This window comes from Palaemon carinicauda, unplaced genomic scaffold (assembly GCF_036898095.1).
Source record: "Palaemon carinicauda isolate YSFRI2023 unplaced genomic scaffold, ASM3689809v2 scaffold439, whole genome shotgun sequence".
In the NCBI taxonomy this organism is placed as follows: Eukaryota; Metazoa; Arthropoda; class Malacostraca; order Decapoda; family Palaemonidae; genus Palaemon; species Palaemon carinicauda.
The window spans coordinates 57,291-82,075 of NW_027171694.1; the positions used below are offsets into that span (position 1 = coordinate 57,291).

The 24,785-nt window shown below is 42.0% G+C and overlaps 1 long non-coding RNA gene across 3 annotated transcripts in view; it reads left to right on the plus strand.

Annotated features, from left to right (window-relative positions):
* The window catches only part of LOC137636906 (uncharacterized), a 45,799-nt gene that overhangs the window by 17,314 nt on the left and 3,700 nt on the right, over positions 1-24,785 (plus strand). For 2 of the 3 annotated variants that reach the window (XR_011043283.1, XR_011043284.1), the window contains exon 3: positions 7,653-7,856. This is a non-coding gene — a long non-coding RNA (uncharacterized lncRNA). Of the gene's footprint in view, positions 1-7,652; positions 7,857-24,785 lie in introns of those variants that run through there. The other variant, XR_011043285.1, reaches the window with a different exon arrangement.

Genomic DNA, 24,785 nt, shown 5'->3' on the forward strand with positions numbered 1-24,785 from the left:
TGTAAAATTTGAAACAATCCCACTCAATACACCACTACAGGCATGTGCAGTTAGAACTCATATCGGGAAAAAAATTACTTTATGCTCGCTATATATTGAACCATCCTTAGAACTTTTCCTCTTAGATCATGCTGGTAATCCAAGAAGGCTTAAACTTTCTGACCTCCAAGACTTGATCAATCAGCTTCCTGCCCCTTTTATTTTGATGGGTGATTTTAATGCAAAGCATACTTTATGGGGTGGAAATGTGTGCGATAGATGGGGTAATCTTGTTGAAGAATTAATCGACAACAATGATGTCATACTAATGAATGATGGTTCTCCAACTAGGTATGATGTATTCCACAACTCTACATCAGCCATTGATTTGTCAATCTGTTCCTCATCCATTCGATTGGACTACCTTTGGTCAGTAAATGAACACCTACATGGCAGTGACCATTGGCCAATAATGTTAAATTATGTCCATAATCTTCCTTCTCAGTGTCCACCAAAATGGAAGATAGATGAGGCAGACTGGGCAGCTTATGAAAACTGTTCACACACTGATAAAGAATATGATGAATTTACATCTCCAGTGCATGCCTATCAACATCTTGAAAATATTATTGATGATAATGCTAGCAAGTTTATACCTAAAACATGCGGTTTACCTCATCGCTCTGTAGTTCCTTGGTGGAGTAAAGAATGTGCCAACGCAAGAAAAGTGACCCGAACTTGCTTCAGAAGATACTTGAGGACAAACTATTTAGCAGATAGAATAGCATATCTCAGAGCCTGTGCCAAACAAAAAAGAATTTTTAAAAAAGCAAAGAGAGCTTCTTGGAAGAAATATATATCTAATATTAATACCAAAACTCCTTCAAAGGAAATATGGGACAAGATTAGAAAACTTCAAGGTAAATTCGTCCCTAAGCCTCTACCAATATTAAGGGAAAATAATAGATATATATCTGACCCCAAAGATGTAGCAGAGGTTCTTGCTAAGCACTTTGCTCATGTATCAAGTGCTGACAACTATTCCCCAGCATTTCAACAAATTAGAGCATCAACATCTGTTGTTCCTCCTGCTTCTTCAAATACTGAAGCTTTTAACCTGGCTTTTAGTATGGAGGAGATGCAAAATGCTATCTCCAGCTCTTCTTTAACTGCCCCAGGTGAGGATGGCATCCGGTATGAAATGATATCACATCTTCCAGTGGATACCAAGGAATTTTTATTAGAAACCTTTAATGGTCTATGGGCTTCCCATACATCTCCTGATTCCTGGCATACTTCAATTGTAATTCCAGGCCACAAGTCTGGTAAAGACCCAGAACTGCCATCTAGTTATAGGCCCATATCCTTGACCAGTTGCATATGCAAACTATTTGAGAGAATGATCAACAACAGACTTGTGTGGTATCTAGAATCAAAAAATCTTTTATCTAACAGACAGTTTGGTTTTAGGAAGAACCGAAGTACTCTAGACCCTTTGCTGATGTTATCAAGGGAAATTTCAAATGCTTTTTCTAACCAAAACCAGGTGGTGGGTGTCTTTTTTGACCTCGAAAAGGCATATGACACCACCTGGAGGGGTGGTATTTTAAAGCAATTGGCCTCGTGGGGTATAGGAGGACATATGTTCTCTTTTATTGAAGAATTTTTATCAAACCGCTCAATTAAAGTGAGAGTAGGGTCAGAACTATCTTCATCCTACATGCAAGAAGAAGGTGTCCCCCAAGGCAGCGTATTGAGTGTGACCTTGTTTGCTGTTGCTATTAATAGTCTCATTAGTCACATACCTCCTGGCATACAAGGATCACTATTTGTCGATGACTTTGCAATTTATTGTAGTGGATCATCTGCACTTCAAGCATGCCAAAATCTTCAAATTGCAATAAATGCTGCTTCCGCATGGGCAAATTCTCGTGGATTCATGTTTTCTCCTCAGAAGACCAAAGCCATTCGCTTTACTCGTACTCGTAAAAGGGAAGAGATCCCCACCCTTTTCTTAAATTATTGTATTTTGCCATATGAGGATAGTGTCAAGTTTCTTGGAGTCATTTTTGACAAGAAAATGACATTTGGTCCCCATATAAATGACCTATCTATCAGGGTTAAGAAGTCACTGAACATTCTGAAAGTGATATCGCATTTTGATTGGGGTGCTGATAGAACAACTTTGCTTAGAATTTATACATCTTTGTGTCTGAGCAAGTTAGACTATGCATGCCAAATATATGGGTCAGCTACAAAGACTTTACTTGGAAAACTTGATATTGTTCACAATGCTGGGCTTCGCATCTGCACAGGTGCTTACAGAACATCTCCCATTGACAGTCTCTATGTTGATTCTGGCATACCTCCCCTTTCCATTCGCAGAGAGGAGTTGAGTTTGAGGTTTTTAGCTAGGTCCCTTGCTGTGAGAAACAATCCTAACTGTAAATATGTTAGGGCGCCTTTAGATCGGGCTCCTAACAGATCTAGAGTGCCTAAGCCTTTGGAAGTACAGCTGAAAAACGATGCTAGAGAAGTAGGCTTGTTAACAGCACAGATAGCAGAGGTAGGATATCCCAAGTCTCCTCCTTGGTGTAATCCACCTGTTAAAGTATGTTTTACGGCAGGAGGGAAAAATACCTTACCTAGTAGGGTAATGAAAAGTGAGTTTTTAAATCATGCTGCTCAACATCATGGGAAACATGTTTTTACAGATGACTCCAAATCGGCTGCAGGAGTTGGAAGTGCAGCTGTGGTGGGGGATATTGTTATTAGAAGGAAACTCCCATACTCTTGTTCAATTTTTACTGCTGAGCTGTACGCAATAATTCTCGCAGTCCAACATATTTTTAAAAATGGCAACCAAAATAGTTTTTATACAATTTTTACGGATTCCAATAGTGTTTTACTCTCATTAAAACAAATTATGCCAGGCCATCATCTAGTACAAGAGGTGCAGGACTGGTTAGTACTTCTGCAGTCTAGGAAGAGTATCAGTGTTCACTTCTGTTGGGTCCCTGCCCATGTTGGGGTGGATGGGAATGAACAAGTAGATAAGGCAGCAAAGGAAGCTTCAGGGCTAAGTAATCCATCCCCCTTGAGTATTCCTTACAAAGATCTTAAAAGTGAGATTCATCTTTACTGTAAAAATAAGTGGCAAGCTCGATGGTCTGAACTGACCACCAATACAAAATTGAAACAAATCCACCCATTGGTGGATAAATGGTCATCTTGTAATTCTACAAGTAGAAGGGATACCATTATTTTAACTAGGCTGCGTATTGGCCATACACATGCAACGCACAATTATTTAATGAAGAGTGGGGAAGGGAGACAGGCCCCTCTTTGTAATACCTGTCAAGTGACAATGGATGTTAAACACATTTTAGTCGATTGTCCTGTTTTTAATCTTCAGAGGAGGACACATTTACTCCAGGACAAACCTTTAAGAGATATACTGGGGGAAAACTGTAATACCCTGAACTTGAGAAAATTTGTACAAAGTATTGGGTTATATTATGAGCTATAATTGATTTTATTAATTTATTTATTTATTTTACCCTTTTAATCCCTATTTATTTCACATCTAGATTTTATTGTATGAAAGTGTTACGATTGGTATTAAAGGTTAAAATGATACTAAATGGTGTGAGTGTACAGATATGATTGAATGATTTTCATTATATAGCGCTGAATGGCCTTTGATGCCCCAGTGCTTGGCTTAATGCCTAAATCCTATATTCAATTCAATCCTTCGAGCAGAAGTCCAGACTCTGTTGAAGAAGGGCGCTCTTCAAGAGGTCCTCGACGGATCCCCAGGCTTCTTCAGTCGACTCTTTCTTGTAAGAAAGGCGTCTGGAACCTGGTGACCAGTCATCGACCTCTCAGCCCTGAACAAGTTTGTCAAACAAACTCCGTTCAGCATGGAGACAGCAGACACGGTCAGACTAGCAGTAAGACCGCAAGACTTTGTGTACACTGGACCTAAAGGACGCGTAGTTCCAGATCCCAGTCCATCCGTCTTCAAGGAAATACTTGAGATTCATCCTAGACAACAGAAAGTACCAGTTCAAGGTGCTGTGCTTTGGTCTCTCCACAGCACCACAAGTTTTCACCAGAGTGTTTACCCTAGTATCATCTTGGGCACACAGGATTGGCATCCGTCTTATCCGTTATATGGACGACTGGCTAATCCTGGCAGACTCGGTGTCGACCCTTCTTCAACACCGAGACAAACTTCTGAGACTTTGCCAGGATCTGGGGATCATGGTAAATCTGGAAAAGTTTTCTCTGCTTCCTACTCTGAGACTGTTATACTTAGCATGATCATAGACACTAATCTCCTCAAAGGCTTCCCATCAGACGACAGGATAACAAGGCTGAGAAAGGTCGCAAGACCTTTTCTCAGAAGAGAAGAACTTCCAGCCCAATCGTGGTTACGTCTCCTTGGTCGCCTTTCATCGCTGGCTCGTCTAGTTCCCAACGGTCGCCTTAGGATGAGATCCCTCCAGTGGCGACTCAAGTCCCGGTGGAATCAAGGTTACGATTCCCCGGAAGTCCAGATCTCCATGGGACCTGCGGAACTGACAGACCTCCAGTGGTGGGTGACAGGCGAGAATCTACGAAAGGGGGTGGACCTTCTTGTCCTCCCCCCAGGATTTGATGCTGTTCTCGGACGCTTCAAAAAAAAGGGTTTGGGGCCCACGTGCTGCACCACACGACCTCAGGCCTGTCAGAGTCAGTAAAGTACCTCCACATAAATCTCCTAGAGATGAAGGCCATCTTTTTGGCCCTTTAACAGTTCCAACAGTTCCTTGCAAGCCACTCGATGGTGGTGATGAGCGACAACACCACAGTAATGGCCTACATCAACAAGCAAGGAGGTACTTTTTCGCAGCAACTATCCCATCTAGCAGTAGAGATACTGAGATGGGCCGAAATCCACACTATACCTCTATCGGCACGCTTCATTCCAAGCAAAAGAAATGTGCTCGCAAACAACCTGAGCAGAGCATCTCAGATAGTGAGTACCGAGTGGTCTTTGGATCATCTAATAACCAACATAATCCTGACTTTGTGGGATTCTCTGACTGTGGACCTCTTTGCAACGGCCCTGAACTTCAGACTCCCGCTGTACTGTTCCCCAGTCCCAGACCCCAAGGCTCTCTGGCAAGATGCTTTCCAACAACGGTGGGACAACATCGATGTTTACGCTTTTTTCCCCGTTCTGTCTGATGAGGAGGGTACTCAACAAGACCAGAACATCGGTCAATCTTTCAATGACCCTCATAGCTCAGCTATGGCATCACGCAAAATGGTTCACGGATCTTCTGCAACTCCTAACGGAGCCACCAAGAGAACTCCCTCCACAACACAATCTACTCAAACAACCACACACCAACATCTTCCACAAAGCCGTAGCCGACTTCACGCCTGGAGACTATCCAGTATCTCCTCTGAGAGAGGATTTTTGCAACAAGTTGCGATTAGGATGTCTGGACGTCTGCGGAAATCATCAGCAGCAGTTTACCAGGCAAAGTGGAAAGTCTTCTGTGGTTGGTGTCGTGGAATGGGTATCTCTCCACTCGATGCCACTATTCCAGCAATAGGGAAGTTCCTCGTGTATTTGCGTGAAGAAATGCGCCTATCAGTCTCGGCTGTGAAAGGCTATCGCTCAGCCTTAAGCCTGGCCTTCAGACTAAAGGGAATCGACATTTCTTCGCTAGAACTTTCTCTACTCATATGGAGTTATGAACTTACCTGCCCCCAGTCAGAAGTGAGACCTCCCCCATGGAACATGGTTCGAGTTCTCAGGTCTCTTTAAGAGACCTCCTTATGAACCATTACGCCAGGCAACAGATAGCCACCTGACTTGGAAGACGGTGTTCCTGCTAGCTTTGGCCTCGGCCAAGCGAGTCGGTGAACTTCACGGTCTCTCATACGACATCGTCCATTCAAGGGAATGGGGGAGAGGTAACGTTCAGCTTCGTTCCTGAGTTTATTGCTAAGACTCGGAACCCGGGAGTAGCGGATCCCCAATTCGACTCCTTCCGGATTTCTAGTCTCCGTACTGTAACAGATGACCCAGACCATCTCTTACTATGCCCAGTGAAGAGCTTGAGGCTGTACCTCAAGAGAAGTGCCGCAGCCCGTCCTCGTGTGCCAGCACTATTCGTCAGCACAGGAATGACTAAGAGGAGGGTCACCAAGAACACCATCTTAGTTTGGATTTTCAGGGTCATTGACCTTGCACTGAATCCAGACCCCCCAGAGCACATGATTTCAGGGGCATAGCTACGTCCCTGGCCTTCAAAAGAAATTATTCAGTGACGCAGGTTCTTAAAACTGCGGTGTGGAAACGTCAAAACATGTTCACATTCCACTACCTGCAAGATGTGACCCACAGGAGACTCGATACCTTTTCTATCGGTCCTGTGGTGGCTGTACAAGAGCTGGTTTAAAACCTCAAGCTCCTTATTGGACAAGTAGCAGAAGGTTGAGGGTATTGTTACCAAGTTTTAGTCTGCATGAATAAAAAGGTTTGACTGGCCCTTATTCTTTTATCAACATCCTCTCTCTTGGTGAAAGCAGCATCCTGGGTTCTCTGCATAGCTGACCTGAAACCACTGCAGGTAAACCATGCTCCCTTGTGTACCTAATATTAAGATTAATACCAACGTACCCTGACGAGGTGGTATTGGGAAAGTCCTAATGCACAGCTATCCATTTAAGAACTTCGGTACAACTTTCTAGGACAAGTCACACTTCTTCATACCTTCACACACAGCTTGCGTAGGCCGCAGACCTTACGTAGCAAGGTTTTAGCGAGGTGCAGGGGCTCCTTATTTCTTGAGTGCTAACACACAGATAAGGAGCCCCCGGGCAAAGCCAAAAAGCCAGACTGGCACGGACGTCCACCCTTCCTAATGGGTGAGTCATCCCTATTAAATAGCGTGGTTTGTATTCCAGTTACGGAACAAATGACATTCGTAGATTATTTGTATTTTTCCTAACTATACAAACCTTAGCTATTTAACCAAACTTACCCGCCAGCCCTATCCTTATTGAAGTCCTACCTGCAAGCAAAGTGAGCTCAATCACAGATGTGTGAGGGGGGAGCGGTAGCAAGCTACCCTCCCTACCCCCGCTAACTAGCGGTGTGGGTAGTTAACCCTCGTTAAGAATTAATGGCTCGTCATTTCAGCTACGCTGAAAGTAATACCCCTATTAAATAGCCAAGGTTTGTATAGTTAGGAAAAATACAAATTATCTACAAATTTGTCATTTTAATTTGCTCCTGCCGTACCACAGGACGTTGGCAGCACTCCTGGACATGTAATTTTGTAGTTTAACATGTTAAGAATTAGCCCAAAGAATATCGAGGTCTAAGTCAGTAACTGGCCAGTGGAAGTGTCGGGCTACAACATCAATGAAGGGTTAACAGAAATGTCATTATTGTATAGTGTGTGTGTTATAAAGTATACATACAATGCCTGCTTTTGTGGCCCCATGTCATAAGATGGGACTTCCTTGTACATTATATTCTTAATACTGTATAATATTTAAAAGGCTAAGATAGGAAGTATAGGCGAGTGGTATTTATTTATAAGAATGCATTTATCTGTATTACTAATACTGTACAATTTAAAACTAAAATAATTTAAATCTTTCAGATGGATGCCTGCAGAACATGGAGGAGGACGATGATGATAAGTCCGTGCCTACTGGACGACGGTGGTGATTTTTTTTTTTTTCGGGTAGGCCAGGCCCAGCAACTACCAAGATCATATTGATGGATACTAAAGATACGTCTTGCAAGATAAAGTCTGCCACCAATACCTGTCTGCAGTGGCCAGTGTCATGATAACGCCAAACCTGAGGCCTCTGTCCTGCAGTGGATTAGAAACAGCTGCATTTTTTGTTGTGTATTACAAAGTTGTTCCGTACTGGAATACAAAGCTACGCTATCTATTTAGGGGTATTACTTTCTGCGAAGCTGAAATGACGACCCATTAAAATTTAGCGAGGGTTAACTACCCACACCGGTAGTTAGCGGGGTTAGCTTGTTAACGCTCCCATTCACACACTGGTGATTTAGCTCACTTTTAGCTCGGATGGAGACCGGTTGTATCTGCTCTTCCTCCTAGCCTATTTTGGACTGCCATTAACTTTTGTCTTTTGACTTTTTCCTATCTCATATATATATATACACACACATATATATACATATATATATATATCAAAACATTCTTAATGTTTATGTATTTATATATGTAGAAATGTTGTAAGTTTCCTTTCCAGTGTTTGTGCTGTGCGTGTGATACGTAACGACAGGTTCTCAAGACACTGGTGCAAGGCAGGGGAACCTTCCCCTCCAACCTCCCCCCCCTTGTCCATCGGTCTTCCCCATCGGCAGATGACCTACCGTTGACTCGGCCGCCACCGCAGGGAAATCGTCATCGTTTAGACCCTCCTCGTTCAACTGTTGTATTCGCTTTTCCCTCTTCCTACGGGAAACTTATAGATTACTGAGTGAAGGGAGTGTGACCTCTCAGAGATTGACTTCGGTCTTTCTCTTTTCAAGGGCGTTCACCTTTCACGGGCCTCCAATAGTGTACTTACGAGGGAAGCACCTTTCCCGTTGTCAGGGTTGGTTGCGTTTCCGATTGTTTTCTCAATTATTTAAGTTAAATTATAATTGCTTGTATTGGTAGGAGAACCAGAATTTAATCACTCCCTATGGAGAGCATTGAAATTGTCAACAAAGACAAGAGGGGCCTTTCTATCATCTTGTATAAGTCATAATGGTAAGAATACAATCAAAGATAAAATTATCCACATTCAAAGCAGCACTTATGAGGAGCTGGGTACTCGGTCTTAATATACACCGCCATTCCCCTTGTCCTAGGAAAGGCATCCCTTTTCAAAATTATTGGCTTCTTAAAACCAGGTATAAGAAGCTCAGATGAGTGCATCATATTAGGAACCAAAGTTTTTGAGCCTTAAAGAATATCTTACTGTCTGGATGCAGCTATAAGGTCTTGAAAATTTGCGTGAAGGCCACGAATATTGCAATATAGCAGAGGACATGGAGGAAATTTAAAACATACTGGTCCCAGATTTTGCTCAATGTTTCCAGACAGCATAAGAATTAATGGTAGTAAAGAAAGATACTCATACTTGAAAACTAAATTAACAAGAATGATAACTAAAACAATATGTACAGAATTATAAATAAAGAAATTGATCAAACCCATAGAATTTAAAAAAAAGTATCAGAAAATCTGGTCAACATAGAGGGACCGATACACCATGCAAGGCTAAATACCCTCCAGGATAGCCACTTCAACTAACGGGAAGATAGTAAGGATGGTCTTGAAAAGAAAAAGAAACTGATGAGTAAAAGACAACCTCTTGGTAAACTACCAGGCATCCATGGCCCTTCTATTAAGCCTGCCCATCACACCATTAAAAAAAAAGGTAGAATAGTGTGCTTGAGTGTACCCTCAAACAAGAGAACTGTAACCCAAGAGTAAGACCTTGGTACAGAGGCTATGGCACTACTCATACTAGAGAACAATGGTTTGATTTTGGAGTGACCTTCTAGAAGAGCTGCTTACCATTGCTAAAGTTTCTCTTCTACCCTTACCAAGATGAAAGTAGCCACTGAACAATTACAGTACAGTAATTAGCCCCTTGAGCAAAGAAGAATTTTGGTAATCTCAGTGTTGTCAGGTGTATGAGGAAAGAAGATTGTGTAAAGAATAAGCTAGACTGTTCAATGTATGTGTAGGCAAAAATAGAAATGGACTGGAACCAAGGAGAGGGATCCAATGTATTACTGTTTCTCCAGTCTAAGGATTCAATAGCTCTCTTAGCAGTCATATCTCAACCGGTGGTCGGACCGCATCAGCTGCGTCCAAACCCCAAAGCTTCCCAAACTATGCATTCCTTTTCACTTACCTTCTTCCTTAACTACTAGAGTAGGGAAGTTGAATAGGATAATTACGGAAACTGACGCTTGTCAGAATTCAGGCTGGAACATTGTTCAGCCAGATAAAGCCTTACGCCTCGCCATCTCAGTGTGGGATGACGTAATCACGGGCGCCAACTTTTCTGCGCATGAAGGATTTTCTTCAGGTGCAAGACAAGCGTACAACTAATCCCAGGGTATTCCCTGCAAGGTCAAATCATGTGCTGGGTTTGGGCATGAGACTTTTCTCCAACACATCAAGGTTGAGATATCCTCCCTAAAAGGTCTAGGTGGTGGCCCAAACTGTGACCCCCCGTGGATATGAATGATTGTCTGCTCAGGGGATTCCCCTTCACGGAATCCTGAACTCGAGTACGGACTAAACCTCTTCAGACCAACTAGAGAGAGTGTCCCTGTTTAACATGCAGCTCTCGGCCTCTGAGAATTCTTGAAGCCAACATGTCCCAGGATTACTACCTCTGGCCCCGTTTGAGCAGAGAAATTTATTTGCACCATCTGGGGTCTTTCAGAGCCCATTACTGTTGCAAGTGAACTTTACTAGCCTAGTTCCATCTGCCTAGATATAGGACGTAACTACATTCTCCTCCGTTTCTTCAAGCACTGAAATGGTGAACATAGAATTAGCAGCAATGTTTGCGATCCATACCTGATCATGGCTCGACCATTGGTCTAGAGCAACACTGTATAGTGTGATGCGACTACGGAAAATCAAAAGGATCGTTATGTCCTATGTCACTTAGAAGATTTGTCATGAGCAGGGTCAAAATCCCAAGAAGTCCTTTCACTTCAGGCCGTCCCTCTATAGGGGAACTGTCTTAAAAAGGTGTGATGTAATCTTGGCCAGAGGCTTGGAACAGCTACCCCCTGGAGAGTTATAAGTCTGATTTGGTGAATTCCCCCTTTCTGCTCTCCCAGGCAGAGGTACTCGGCAATAGTAAAGATAGCAAGATGGGAACAAACTACCTTGGTAGGAAGAGATACAACAACTGGTATGCCACCCTCTCAACTCCCACAGAGAGAATTGTGTAAGATACAGTCATATCCCGTAGTTCAAACTACTCAGACCACTGGAAGGTAAAGGCAGCAGGTTCAATGGCTCCTACTAGTAATATGTGCATTCCCGGGCTTACTACAGGTAGGGAGCAGACGTTAAAGTGCGGGAGGAGATAGTAAAATTGGTCGAGGACCAGTCTCTGAAGCTTGATATAGCATGTTCAGGATATAGGTCTCCCCTTTTTCTTTCCTTCCCTACCATGGTTAGACTAGATACGTCTCCACTAACTGTGTTGAGGAGGACATCTCTGGCCTCCGGTGTTTGACATCCACTTCAAGAGTATTCTAATACCAGCTGCGGGCAAGGGAAGAACCTGGTTCAAGTTTCCCTTTCACTGAGCCTCACAGTAGGAGGTAGGATTTCGTTTGGATTTATCCCACTTCTTTTTTATTTTGTAGTTGGGATAACAAATAGAGAAAAGTTGGTTTCAGGCTGTTGGTTACCCAAAGCTCTCGTGAGGTACTAACTGCAAGCCCTTACCAAGGCTACCTGAAGGAAAATCTCTTAAGATACTACCTTCTGAGAAGAAGACTACTATCTCAAACATATACCCTTGACTAGACTCAAGATCATGATAGGAAAATTAGGTTATGGAAGTATGGGCCCTTTAATTCTCTAGAATATGGAATGGAGCCATCCCCACTTGGTGCCGTCAGATGTCTGACCATAAACCGGAAACTTTCCTGTTTTCATAAAGAAAGATCATTCCCAAAACCAGATTTTAGATGACGGAACCTTATTTCTCCGGGAAAATATTTACCCATCCTGAGAAGCTATGTCTTGGCTATATACGAGAGTATCCTCGATGAGGGTCTTGTTTAGCCTTGGAAGACTATGAGTACACAGAACCCCTCCTCTATCAGAGGAACCTTGGCTTCCCATATCCTTGGAGGACCATGTTGTATCAAGAATAAAAGCTCAACTGTGAAGTCGTAAGTTGACCTCCTGTCTTTCCCATCCATCTGTTAAACAGGACTTCGGTACTCCCTTCCGAGGCTAGATAGCTTCTCCGGAAAAGCTAAGAAGTCGCTTATGGATAAGGACTTTTAGAGCCGTGAGATACGCATTTACTCCTGTCAGGAAGCCTGGCATAGATATTTATGGAGAGGCCTAAACCAGTTATTCCCCCTGCGGAGTCGGGTCATCACCGAGTAGGAGCGGTCATAACTATCTACGAGTATGAACCAGGTATGACCAGTAGAGTTATGTCCTCCATACCTCCTAATTAAGCTTGCCCTTAAATGTTTTCCTGTCCTGAATCTTTTAATTTTGCCGGATTTCTTGTCACCCAACGTTCTCAACCAATACTTTGGTAATGGCTGACGTCGTCCTCCCCCCTTGACTCAGGAATATAAGACCAGGAGATCCAACGAAGTCAGATGGACACCACAACTTCTTAAATGTAAGAAACCGTCATCAGGTCTGAAACTTCTCAAGATAAACTCGAGCAGACGACCAAACCGATAAAAGAGTGCTGTAAGGAATCGCTCTTAGACTAGTTGCAGTGGGTTTACTTGACGTGTAACATATGAATCTAACGGTAGTCTTCCTTGGAAATAGTTAGTCAGCAACAAAGACTGTTCAGGTCAAATAGAACTCTTACTAGGGATTATTCTAGAGTGGGGAGCCTTCCAAGACGACTACTTGATCAAGGACTGTTTGGCAATTTTGAAACAGATCTAGTTCTAGAATCTGAAGTGAGTCCTTGTTTGAGGTAATTAGGACTCTCCTCCACCGGGAAGAACTAACGACATGTTATCAGTGAATCTGCCACCTTTCCTGTTTCTGGTTCTATGATCAAATCCAAACTCCGGTGAGAAAAGATCTCAGGTTACTTCTTTCACATTAGCGTCTCTCAAAGAGGTTTCCAATCCCACGAACAACTAATTTTTCTGTCCCGTAGAGCAGTGTTAGTTTTTCTGATAGAACAAATAGCTGAGACATATCACTCCCTCTTTGTTCACGAGCTCTGGCCACTCCAGAAGAAATTAGTCAGTGACACATTCTCTCAATAAGTAATAAAGACTATCAGAAGAATCTATGCATGCTTAGGGAAAGTGTCTCTAGGGACCCCCCCTAAGCACACAATTTATATGGGATTGCCGTAACCTTAGCGTTCCGCAAAACTACTTGGTAATACTAGACCCCCAAATCATTTTGTTCGAGTTTTGACTGGTCCAAAGAATGTGTTCAGAAACACCGTCTCTGATTAAGGGAAACTATCGTAAGAGTTCATACATCCTCGGGAAGCGTCGCTAGGGCTTCGAACACAATACATGTAGGCTTGCCGCAACCCCAGCGTTCTGCAAAACCACTTGGTAGTACATCTCCTCAAGCTGGTGAATGGAAGGGAAAACCCATCTTCGGACAATTACCTTAAAGGTGGCACATTCAAGCCTTTGGACACCCTCTTGATAGGTATTATGATAGTCACACAACAAATTACCTAACTGTCAGTTCTCATGGGACATGTGCTGGTTCTAGCCTCAAGCCTAATTGTTCTCGTCATTATTTGCTAAAGAATTTCAAGGCAGATGATGATCTTGATTGGACTCGAAGCCTGCTTTGGGTTTTCACCTCTTTCCTTCAGTATTTAATGATATACTAAAAAATGGTTCTTTTATTATGTATTACTTGATGTTCATACCACTTTACCCCTGGCAAAGATTCCCATTTTGGATTTGAACGAGCAGCCTTGCCTCATTATGAGCTGGATACTCTGTTCTTTGACAGTTCTCTTTGATTGCTTACTATTACTTACAGTAATTGTATCAGGGAAGGGTGGAACACTCAACTTCATGGATACTTCACTCCTGAGGAGAATTGGAAGTTTGGCCTTGCCATTTTACAAGCTGGCTAAACTGCCCTCTAACGATTTGCGTCGATCTTTTGTTATTATGGTAATTAAATTATTGAGAGAGGAAGGGTATACCTCTTAACTTTATGGAGACCGTCCTCCTAAGGAAATATACCTCTTAACTTTATGGAGACCTTCCTCCTAAGGAAATATACCTCTTAACTTTATGGAGCCCTTCCTCCTAAGGAAATATACCTGTTAACTTTATGGAGACCTTCCTCCTAAGGAAATATACCTCTTAACTTTATGGAGACCTTCCTCCTAAGGAAATATACCTCTTAACTTTATGGAGACCTTCCTCCTAAGGAAATATACCTCTTAACTTTATGGAGCCCTTCCTCCTAAGGAAATATACCTGTTAACTTTATGGAGACCTTCCTCCTAAGGAAATATACCTGTTAACTTTATGGAGACCTTCCTCCTAAGGAAATATACCTCTTAACTTTATGGAGACCTTCCTCCTAAGGAAATATACCTCTTAACTTTATGGAGACCTTCCTCCTAAGGAAATATACCTCTTAACTTTATGGAGACCTTCCTCCTAAGGAAATATACCTCTTAACTTTATGGAGACCTTCCTCCTAAGGAAATATACCTGTTAACTTTATGGAGACCTTCCTCCTAAGGAAAACTCCATATAAATGACTCAAAAGTTTGTATCTACGTAGGAGTAAACTAAAAATTTTAAACAATTCGTATTTTTCGTAGCTATAAAAACCTGAGTCATTACCAAGGGTCCTGCCTCAACTGCCTTGTAAGTCTTTGACCAGGTGAGTGTCATGAAGAGACATGGTGACCAAGTGTCCTCTTGTTCCTTAATAGAAAGCATCATTAGTAGTTACCCCTTTTAAATGACTCTGGGTTGTATAGCTAGGAAAGATGAAATTATATAAAATTTCCAGTTTTTAGAGGTTAGAACATTACATTAATATCTAATAAGAAAAGGGAGTGCAAAACTGTATCTCTTACTCTAAGAGTTATCCTCCTGCCTCTTATTGTGACCAGCTATCACTTAAATGGGTTTGATTTAGCTTTCTTTTTATCCATATTGTTAATATGAATATTTTTTAAGTGGGAAGTTGGGGTAAAATGCCACTTATTTCAGAAATAATAATATATTGCAAAGATCTAATTTTCATTATTCTTTTATTTCATCACAGTCATATTACGAATCTTTCACCAGAAGATAATGATCGATTTCCTTCCCTATCGTCTGCTTACGAGTCAAGTGTCTTGCCATGAATGAGAAGATATTCCAGCGAAGGAAGAGTTTCAAATGAATTTCTCAATAGGAACCAGTCCCGTTAGGAGCTGGGACTGGATCCAGATCCTTCATATTTATAATTATCAGATTCGTAAACATTTGGATCCAGGTGAAGCGTTAGGTTTTATGAGGATATGCGTCTTATCTGCCATAGTGTTGGCTATGGATAACCTCTCCATACTCAGGTGACTGGAAGGTGGTTTCTTTCTGAGCCACCCAAGTGCACGTTGTATGTTAGGAGTACCACTCTCTAATCAAAATATACACCATGAGGGTCTTGATAAAGCAGTTTTCAGATAAAGAAAATTCTGAGGTTGGTCGGGTCATCATGTCTACCTACCCTCTCTTGGCAGGGGAAGGTCTATGTGCATATGGAAACGCTAACTCCTACCTATTGAACTAGTGGAGCTGTCATAACACAGGGCACATCTAGTGAATGACCTAGTCATTTAACATCAGCATTTACTGCCTCTGAAGTCGTAGCATCTAGAGCAGGGGTTCTTAACCTTTTTCATCCCATGACCCCCCGGGACTAATCAGAGTATTATTATGACCCCCTATAATAGATTTGGAAATAATGAACCTTGTCAAAGGGTGAAGTAAACAAAATTACAGGAAGACCATGGTTTACTCCTATACAATTTTATTGGAAACACCACAGAACAAAAACCTTGAATTCCACTTACATAGCCTCTACAAATGCCATAAAATTATCAATTCCAAAGAACTATTCAACACCATACAAAACCTAGCACCTACTTCTCATTCACTCGGTGTGATGGTTGAAATTGTTTTGCAGCCTTAAGTCTATCAAAGCGAGGTCCAGTGTTCGATAGGCAACACCTCATGTCAGTATTGATGACAAGCCTATTGGGTGCCTTTGTTTTCAGTGCAACCATTGCTGAGAATTCAACCTCGCACCAGTAGGTTGTCAGGGACTGAATCAACATGGTTAATGCACGCATCGAGAGTATAGGACAGTAGTCCTTCACTTTTGCCCAAAATGTTGGGAGCTCTTGTTCGGCAAAATCGACTTTAAGCTGAGAATCCTCACGAATTTGATAAAATTCTACCTTAGCAGCAACATCTGTATCACTGATGGCACTATCCTTTACTGATAAGGGTCTATAGATCCACGCATCAGTACAGCGGTCGTTTAGTCCTGGAAAGTAACTTTCGATGGCGTCATTTACTGCCAAAAGATGAGTGGAAATCTCCTCACGGAAACTACAATCAGCATCTGGCATGGAACCCAGGAGAGTCATCATCTCCGTGAAGAAAGTGATGTCACCGTCTTGAACTCTTTTTTGGTAAAGTTGAATCTTAGACTTGAACGCTGCCACTTTGTCCCGAGCTGTGTGCATCATTGTAACGTTTCCTTGGATTGAAGTATTCAGAGAATTTACTTCCAAGAAGAAATCTGCCAAGTAGGCAACCTTTGTTACTAAAACAATCATCCTGCATCTTTTCATGAAGAAGATTCTCCTTTGCCATATGACCACGTTCCAACAGCATCGTTATTTCTTCGCGAAGTTGTAGCACGCGATTTAAAACTTTGCCGCGTGAGAGCCAACGTACCTCTGTATGAAATAGTAGAACAGAAAATTCAGCACCCATTTCTTCACATAGCAATTTAAAAATCCTTGAAGTTGTTGCACTTCCTCGTATATGGTTCACAATTTTTACAACGTCAGTAAGCACTTCTTGAAGTCCAGGTGGGAGATTCTTCATTGCCAAAGCATACCGATGAAGCAAACAGTGAGTGAAAGAGACATGTGGAGCGGCATTCTTCACGAAGGCTTTGAAGCCCGATTTGTAGCCGGCCATAGAAGGAGCTCCATCTGTACACACTCCAACAAGTGCGTCCCAACCTAGTTCGTGCTTAAGGAGAAAGGCTTCAAGGATTTTGAAAATATCTTTTCCACGAGTGGTTGTGGCCAGTGGTTCAGAGAACAGGTACTCCTCTTTCATAACTTCCACGTCAAGGTAACGAACAAAACTAAAAGTTGGGAACATGAAGCAACATCCGTTGACTCGTCCAGTTGCAATGAATAGACTGGGCTACTCCTCACAGCAGCCACTATTTGCAGCATAATATCGTCACTCATGTCTGAGATCCGACTCCTGACTGTATCATTCGAAAGGGAAATAGCCCTCATCTTGTTTGCCTGATGTTCTCCAAGAATTACCTTCGTTGCTTCCAGAATGCAAGGGTTAATCAAGTCTTCGCCAATATTATGAGGTTTCTTGGTCTTAGCAATTTTTAGAGCAATTCTGTATGAAACCTCCAACGCTGCTTTATTCTGACAAGCAAAGGGACCAGCGGAATCGATGCGACTGGCCTTCAGGGCAGCTTCTTTTTGCTTGAAATAGTCCAAGTTTTTGTCCCCCAAATGGCTGTGACAGGACTCAAAATGTATCTTCAGCTTGCTTGGCTTCATACTTTCGTGACTCAAAACTTTGCTGCAGATGACACATTGCGGCTTAACCACTGAGTTCTGAATAATGCTTGTGAAACCCATCTTGAGAAAGGCTTCATTGTACGTACGTTTCTTGGCAGACATAGTGCAAAAAGGAAGCGACAGAGTATCTGGAAAAAAAAGAAAATCTTGTATCGGATCTCGCAGGCAGAAAAGGTAAAAGATGGAAATTGTGAAAATAGTATCAAAGAAAAAAAAAAACGTTAGGCGCCCATAACAAAGGAAGCTGGAGAAATAAGTAATGACGTTTCACATGGCCACTTGACTTAACGTAACTGGTAACCATGACCATATTACAATTCATATCACAAACCTGTCAAGCTTATGTTAATTTCTATATACTAATTGCTATAGAAAAATTATTTCTTAATAATTGTATACTAATTTCTCCTAAAAGAAAAAAAATGCCTAGCGTGCAATGTAAACATTAATCAGTATCTCACTTGATCTCGCAAGAACACTCACCCAATCATAACAACAGCCTCCCCCTTTCCCCCCCACCCCCTTTACTCTCAACGATTCAAATTAAATAGTAAATAATTTACGTAGTTCCTCATTGTTTTGCAGTATTTTTTATATATAATTATATGAGAATAGGTATTTTCATGTGATTGATAGCCAAACATAAATAAATTAACACGTGTTCGTGAATCCTAGAAATTCACTGGGGTGGCTGCAGTCTCAGTCCCTACTGACGAGCCGCCACTGATCGTAATACACTACAACACATACCTCTTGGCTCTTTCCCTCGTTGACTGAAACTCGAATGCAAACGGCCTTCAAAGTCAGAGAGCAAGAGCGACACATTTCTCTCTCACTTCAACTGTAGCTCAGAACTGATCAGTATGCAATGAGCATGGACTCAGGGAGATGCGTATGTACGATCATTAATGAAACAAGGTGAGGATAATGTAAATTTTGTTCACCTTGCAGCCCTCACACCCATGGCCGCTGACCAATGGCAGGGCGTCAGAGATATCACGTTATTCACATCACGTATCATGTGACTTGGAGGAGTATCCGATTGAGCTATAATGGGAATTTAACGCTATTTTGGTAACACTGGCAATGGTTAATGTGTAACAGACCACCCAACTTGTGACCAATGTTGTACTCATCAAACTGGTAAAAGCTCTACTGGCTAGAACAAATACGTGTATAATGTATTTGAAAAATAAATTATTCTCCAGAACCCTTTGTGACCCCTTAAGAAATCCCAAACGACCCCCGTCCCCAGGTTAAGAACAACTGATCTAGAGACTGTATCAGGGTCGCCGTTCCAATCAGATGCTGCTTCGATGTAGTCCATGCTATGCTTCGTTTTGTGCCTTGTGGTCTTTCTTTGCTTTCAGTGCATTTGTTACGAGTGTTTCTCAAGTGAATATGAGAACTTGCCCCAATTTCAGAGGAAGGTCTTTCTGGTACCTATCATGGTAAGCAATGCTTCTTTACCTTATCTTGTTAATTTTTCCTGATTTGGCAAAAATCAAGTAGTCGTCGGATTCCTCCCCTTTTGCATCTTCCTCTGCTGAAAGCAAGAAGCTAAAGCCTTCCTTCCCAACTTCTGGCCTTCCTCTTTCAGATCCATCATTATTGGAGTTTACCGCAATAAGGATTTAGCTAAAATTAGTTCATGGTGCAAATTATGGGCATGCAGTTGAACCCTAACAAAACTCAAAATGATTGTAAGTAGGTCGAGGACAATCGCTTTGTAATTGTCCTGTTTCTTTATCTGTGTATGACTTAAAATTATAGGTGCGATTCTTGATAGCAAATTTACTTTTGAGAAACACATTTGGTCTTTCTCTTCTTCAATTGCACAAAATGTTGGTGTATTAAGAAAGTCAAGATTTTTGGTGATCAACATATTCTGAAGAAGTGTTTTAATTCTTTCATGCTTCCTTGTTTTAGTATTGATCTCCTGAGCTGCTGAATCTCATTTCAGCTTACGGTCTATTTAAAGGCAAAGAGGGCAGCTGACCTGAGGTGGGGTCAGGGACTGGGTCAGTCATATGAAGAGAATAAGAAGTAGTTTTGGAAAGAAGTGAAGAGAGTAAGGAAGGCCGGCGCAAGAATTGAAGAGACAGTAAAAGATGGAAATGGAAGGTTGTTAAAAGGAGAGGAGGCAAGGAAAAGGTGGGCGGAATATTTTGAAAGTTTGCTGAATGTTGAGGATGATAGGGAGGCAGATATAATTGCTGTTCCAGGTGTTGAGGTGCCAGTGATGGGAGATGAGAATGAGAGAGAGATTACAATAGAGGAAGTGAGGAGAGCACTAGATGAAACGAGAGTAGGAAAAGCATCTGGTATGGATGGTGTGAAAGCTGAGATGTTGAAGGAAGGGGGTGTGACTGTACTTGAATGGTTGGTGAGATTGTTTAATGTGTGTTTTGTGTTGTCAATGGTACCAGTAGATTGGGTGTGTGAATGTATTGTACCACTATATAAGGGTAAGGGAGATGTGCATGAGTGTTGTAATTCAAGAGGTATTAGTTTGTTGAGTGTAGTTGGAAAAGTGTATGGTAGAGTACTGATTAATAGGATTAAGGATAAAACAGAGAATGCAATCTTGGAAGTACAGGGTGGTTTTAGAAGAGGTAGGGGTTGTATGAATCAGATTTTTACAGTTAGGCAGATATGCGAGAAATATTTAGCAAAAGGTAAGGAGGTGTATGTTGCGTTTATGGATCTGGAGAAAGCATATGATAGAGTTGATAGGGAAGCAATGTGGAATGTGATGAGGTTATATGGAGTTGGTGGAAGGTTGTTGCAAGCAGTGAAAAGTTTCTACAAAGGTAGTAAAGCATGTGTTAGAATAGGAAATGAAGTGAGCGATTGGTTTCCGGTGAGAGTGGGGCTGAGACAGGGATGTGTGATGTCGCCGTGGTTGTTTAACTTGTATGTTGATGGAGTGGTGAGAGAGGTGAATGCTCGAGTGCTTGGATGAGGATTAAAACTGGTAGGCGAAAATGATCATGAATGGGAGGTAAATCAGTTGTTGTTTGCGGATGATACTGTACTGGTAGCAGACACAGAAGAGAAGCTTGACTGACTAGTGACAGAATTTGGAAGGGTGTGTGAGAGAAGGAAGTTGAGAGTTAATGTGGGTAAGAGTAAGGTTATGAGATGTACGAGAAGGGAAGGTGGTGCAAGGTTAAATGTCATGTTGAATGGAGAGTTACTTGAGGAGGTGGATCAGTTTAAGTACTTGGGGTCTGTTGTTGCAGCAAATGGTGGAGTGGAAGCAGATGTACGTCAGAGAGTCAATGAAGGTTGCAAAGTGTTGGGGGCAGTTAAGGGAGTAGTAAAAAATAGAGGGTTGGGCATGAATGTAAAGAGAGTTCTATATGAGAAAGTGATTGTACCAACTGTGATGTATGGATCGGAGTTGTGGGGAATGAAAGTGATGGAGAGACAGAAATTGAATGTGTTTGAGATGAAGTGTCTAAGGAGTATGGCTGGTGTATCTCGAGGGTTAGGAACGAAGTGGTGAGGGTGAGAACGGGTGTAAGAAATGAGTTAGCGGCTAGAGTGGATATGAATGTGTTGAGGTGGTTTGGCCATGTTGAGAGAATGGAAAATGACTGTCTGCTAAAGAAGGTGATGAATGCAAGAGTTGATGGGAGAAGTACGATAGGAAGGCCAAGGTTTGGGTGGATGGATGGTGTGAAGAAAGCTCTGGGTGATAGGAGGATAGATGTGAGAGAGGCAAGAGAGCGTGCTAGAAATAGGAATGAATGGCGAGCGATTGTGACGCAGTTCCGGTAGGCCCTGCTGCTTCCTCCGGGGCCTTAGATGACCGCGGAGGTAGCAGCAGTAGGGGACTCGGCAGTATGAAGCTTCATCGGAGGTGGAAATGTGGGAGGTTGGGCTGTGGCACCCTAGCAGTACCAGCTGAACTCGGCTGAGTCCCTGGTTAGGCTGGTGGAACGTAAAGAGTAGAGGTCCCCTTTTTTGTTTTGTTTCTTGTTGATGTCGGCTACCCCCCAAAATTGGGGGAAGTGCCTTTGGTATATGTATGTATGTATTTCTGGTCTAAACATTAATATCTTCCTCCGTTGTTCATTTAGTTCGTAAGCCTATGCATGTTGCATAAAATTTTTCCTAATTCTGACTATCCTTTGCAGTTAATTCTAATAGTCATGCTTTCTCCATCATAAAGCTCAACACTACACCGTATTCTAGAATTTTCTTCCAAATCAGCTTGTTGAAATGGTAAAATTTAAAAAGTTCAAACTTGCAGTGAATTTTCTTATGTTGAACATGCTGACATAAGTCTCTCTTAAAGTTACTTGTAGTTTATATATTTCCATTCCTCACTGGGCTATTTTCCACTGTTGTAGCCCTTGGGCCCATAGCATCCTGATTTTCCAACTATGATTGTAGTTAAGTGAGTAATGATAATAATAATAATGATGACCTATGCCCTTTCAGGCCTACCTAGAAATGGAAATACTAACGTAACTTTTGCTATGCTTGTCCAGACTGTATATCGGTTAAAGTAGCTTCAGGCAATTTTAAACCTAATCCCAGATAATTGCAGAGTTTTGAGAGGAAGTGTACAGGGGAGCCATACCCGTCATTTTCCTCGTTTCACATGAAATATGGTGCCTGCCTTTGGAAGGAGCAAGTGTCCTTGTGACTACTACAGAGTGGCAAGTTGTTCCTGTTCTTAAAATATTTCATTTTTCCTTGTTTCCTTTCCTCATCAGGCTATTTTCCCTGTTGTTGCCTCTGGGCTTATAGCATCCTGCTTTTCCAATTAGGGTTGTAGCTTATCAAGTAATAATAATTATCTAGAACCAAAAGTAGCTTATCTAGCGTTGCCCTACTTTACTGCAACCATCAGTAGTCCCTCAGTAGTGTTGATGAAAGACAGCATGACTTCAGAGAAGTATATTTACAAGCAAGGAGAGACTGTTACGCCCCCTTTGCTAATAGTCAATGTGAATGTCATTCTCCTCTCAGCCTTCTGCATCCCAGTGAAATAAGTGTGATAGGAGTAATAGACAACCAGTCAACTAGGATGATAATTGCTTCTGTTTTGTCTTTGAATCGTTGAGTTCTGAGAAAACCCATCATTTGCGGTTCCTCTATTATAAATAGATTTGAAGATTTTTTGAATCTAAAATTAGCAGCACATTATTCTCTAGTTCTGTTCCAGATGCTGGCCATCTTTCCTGGGAGGGGATGGATGTTTTAAGACTTTCCCCAGTTCTGACTAATCTATCAGGTCCTAAAAAAGGTCTGAATGCCACCAGACCTGCTGGTAAGAATAGTTTCGGGTGGAGTGGTACCTTAACTTTATAGATTTAATCATAGAAGTTCCAAGGAGCTTCCAGTTTGGCCAATTTTAGCAACAATAACTGCTCTTGATTAAGTTCCACTTCGCTGTTTTGTAAATACTGTATCTCCACAGTTAAAGTTTACCTACCACCTCTGAAAGAGGGACTTCGAGGCCACTCCGAAGTAACTTTGAGATCCCTGTCACTGGTGTCATCTACAGAACACTGCGTCATTCTAGACCACTATTCTTGATGATTATGAAAGCATGGTTATCTTTGAGAGAAGCATCTGGTGGGGCCCCTCCCGAGGCATATATACCTGGTAATGCAGCAACTATGGCTTCAGCAGGTACCATAATGGCACCTCTTACTCCCCTCAACAAGGCTTCAGATCGAGACCTACTACTAAAGACAGTGTAACCTCATCAAAAAGAGTGAGCAAACTACATGACCTATCTTTTTTGTTTTCACACTAGAGGGTGGAAAGATCTGTCGTTTACTTTTGTTACAGAATTTGTAGCCAAGATCCAAACTCTTTCTAATAATGATACCAGATTTTACTCCTCTACAGTACTGTCATTTAAGGAGGTAACTGATGATTAGCACAGTTTACTTTTTCCTGTAAGGGCAGTTTACTTATACCTTAAGAGAATGCTCCCTGCCGCCTGTCCTTCCATATCTTTGTTTGTTAGCACAATTCAAAACAAGGAAGCGGGTCCAAAATCATAATCTCCTTCTGGTCACGGGGATGCGATTATGAGAGTTTATATCTTTGGTAAAAGCCCATGACATTCTTGGTCTTTGCTCAACCTTAGCGTTATGCAATAACCATTCAGTAGACATGGAGAGAGAGGCTGTTTGGAGAGCCTTCAAACCCTCGGGTTACCTAGCCCCCTTCCGGCGCGCACAATATTCGTGCGCTTGCTGCGACCATAGCTTCCTACAAGATCCAAAATCCACCTTTTTGTGTCGACTGATCTGACTTTCATCACTCGAGAAGGGACTGAATTACTACTATGCCCTATTAGGGCAGTCCATCTCTATTTGATAAAGACTGAACCTTGTCGAACCCAGTGTCTCCAACTTATTTGTCAACAATGGGTAAAAGAAAGAGAGTAACTAAAAATTAGTTTCTCTTATATTACAAAAGACTGTTATGAGGCCTCCATCCCTTTGGAGCTCTTCTCCCAGGGCTCATAATATCCGTGGTCTTGCCGCAAAGATTGTTTTCACTAAAACCACTGGATATCGTAGGTGCTTTTGGCAGGAACTTGGAAGAGGAAAATTACCTTTCCTATTTGATAAATGTTGCATAAAAGATCCTAGACACCTGCTCTCTAGGCCTTGTAGTGGTTGTCGCCCAATAATTGGTGTAGAAGCTATATTTCAACAGTAGTGTTATGGTATCAACTCATCAGTTTCTTATTAATACCTGATTTGTGAGCTGAATTTAAGTAACCTTTCGCCCCATCCTAACTCTTGCGGCTGTGGTAGTATCGACACTGATGGACACTCAAGGAGGTAAGCACACCTCTGCATCATGGGGATACTTGAATCTGGTGAAAGGGTTTGTGTATCGCCATGATCAGCAAAACTGTACTAGTCAAGGACACCATACTAGGTTGGTTTGTTGTGCATACTTAGACTGTGTAGTTTGGACCTCGTACCAGAAAGTATTTATGTATTTATGGTGGGGATTCCTGAATGTGTTAGCCTTGTTGAAGCAAGTCTGATAATAACACAGCACTCATATGCCATTGATCATTGTGAAGGTTGGAAGGTTTCCTTCTCTTTATCTCCCACAGTTTGTGGTGAGGACAGATGACCTGTCAATATGGGATTCTAGCAATCAAAACTATCTGCTATGGTTCT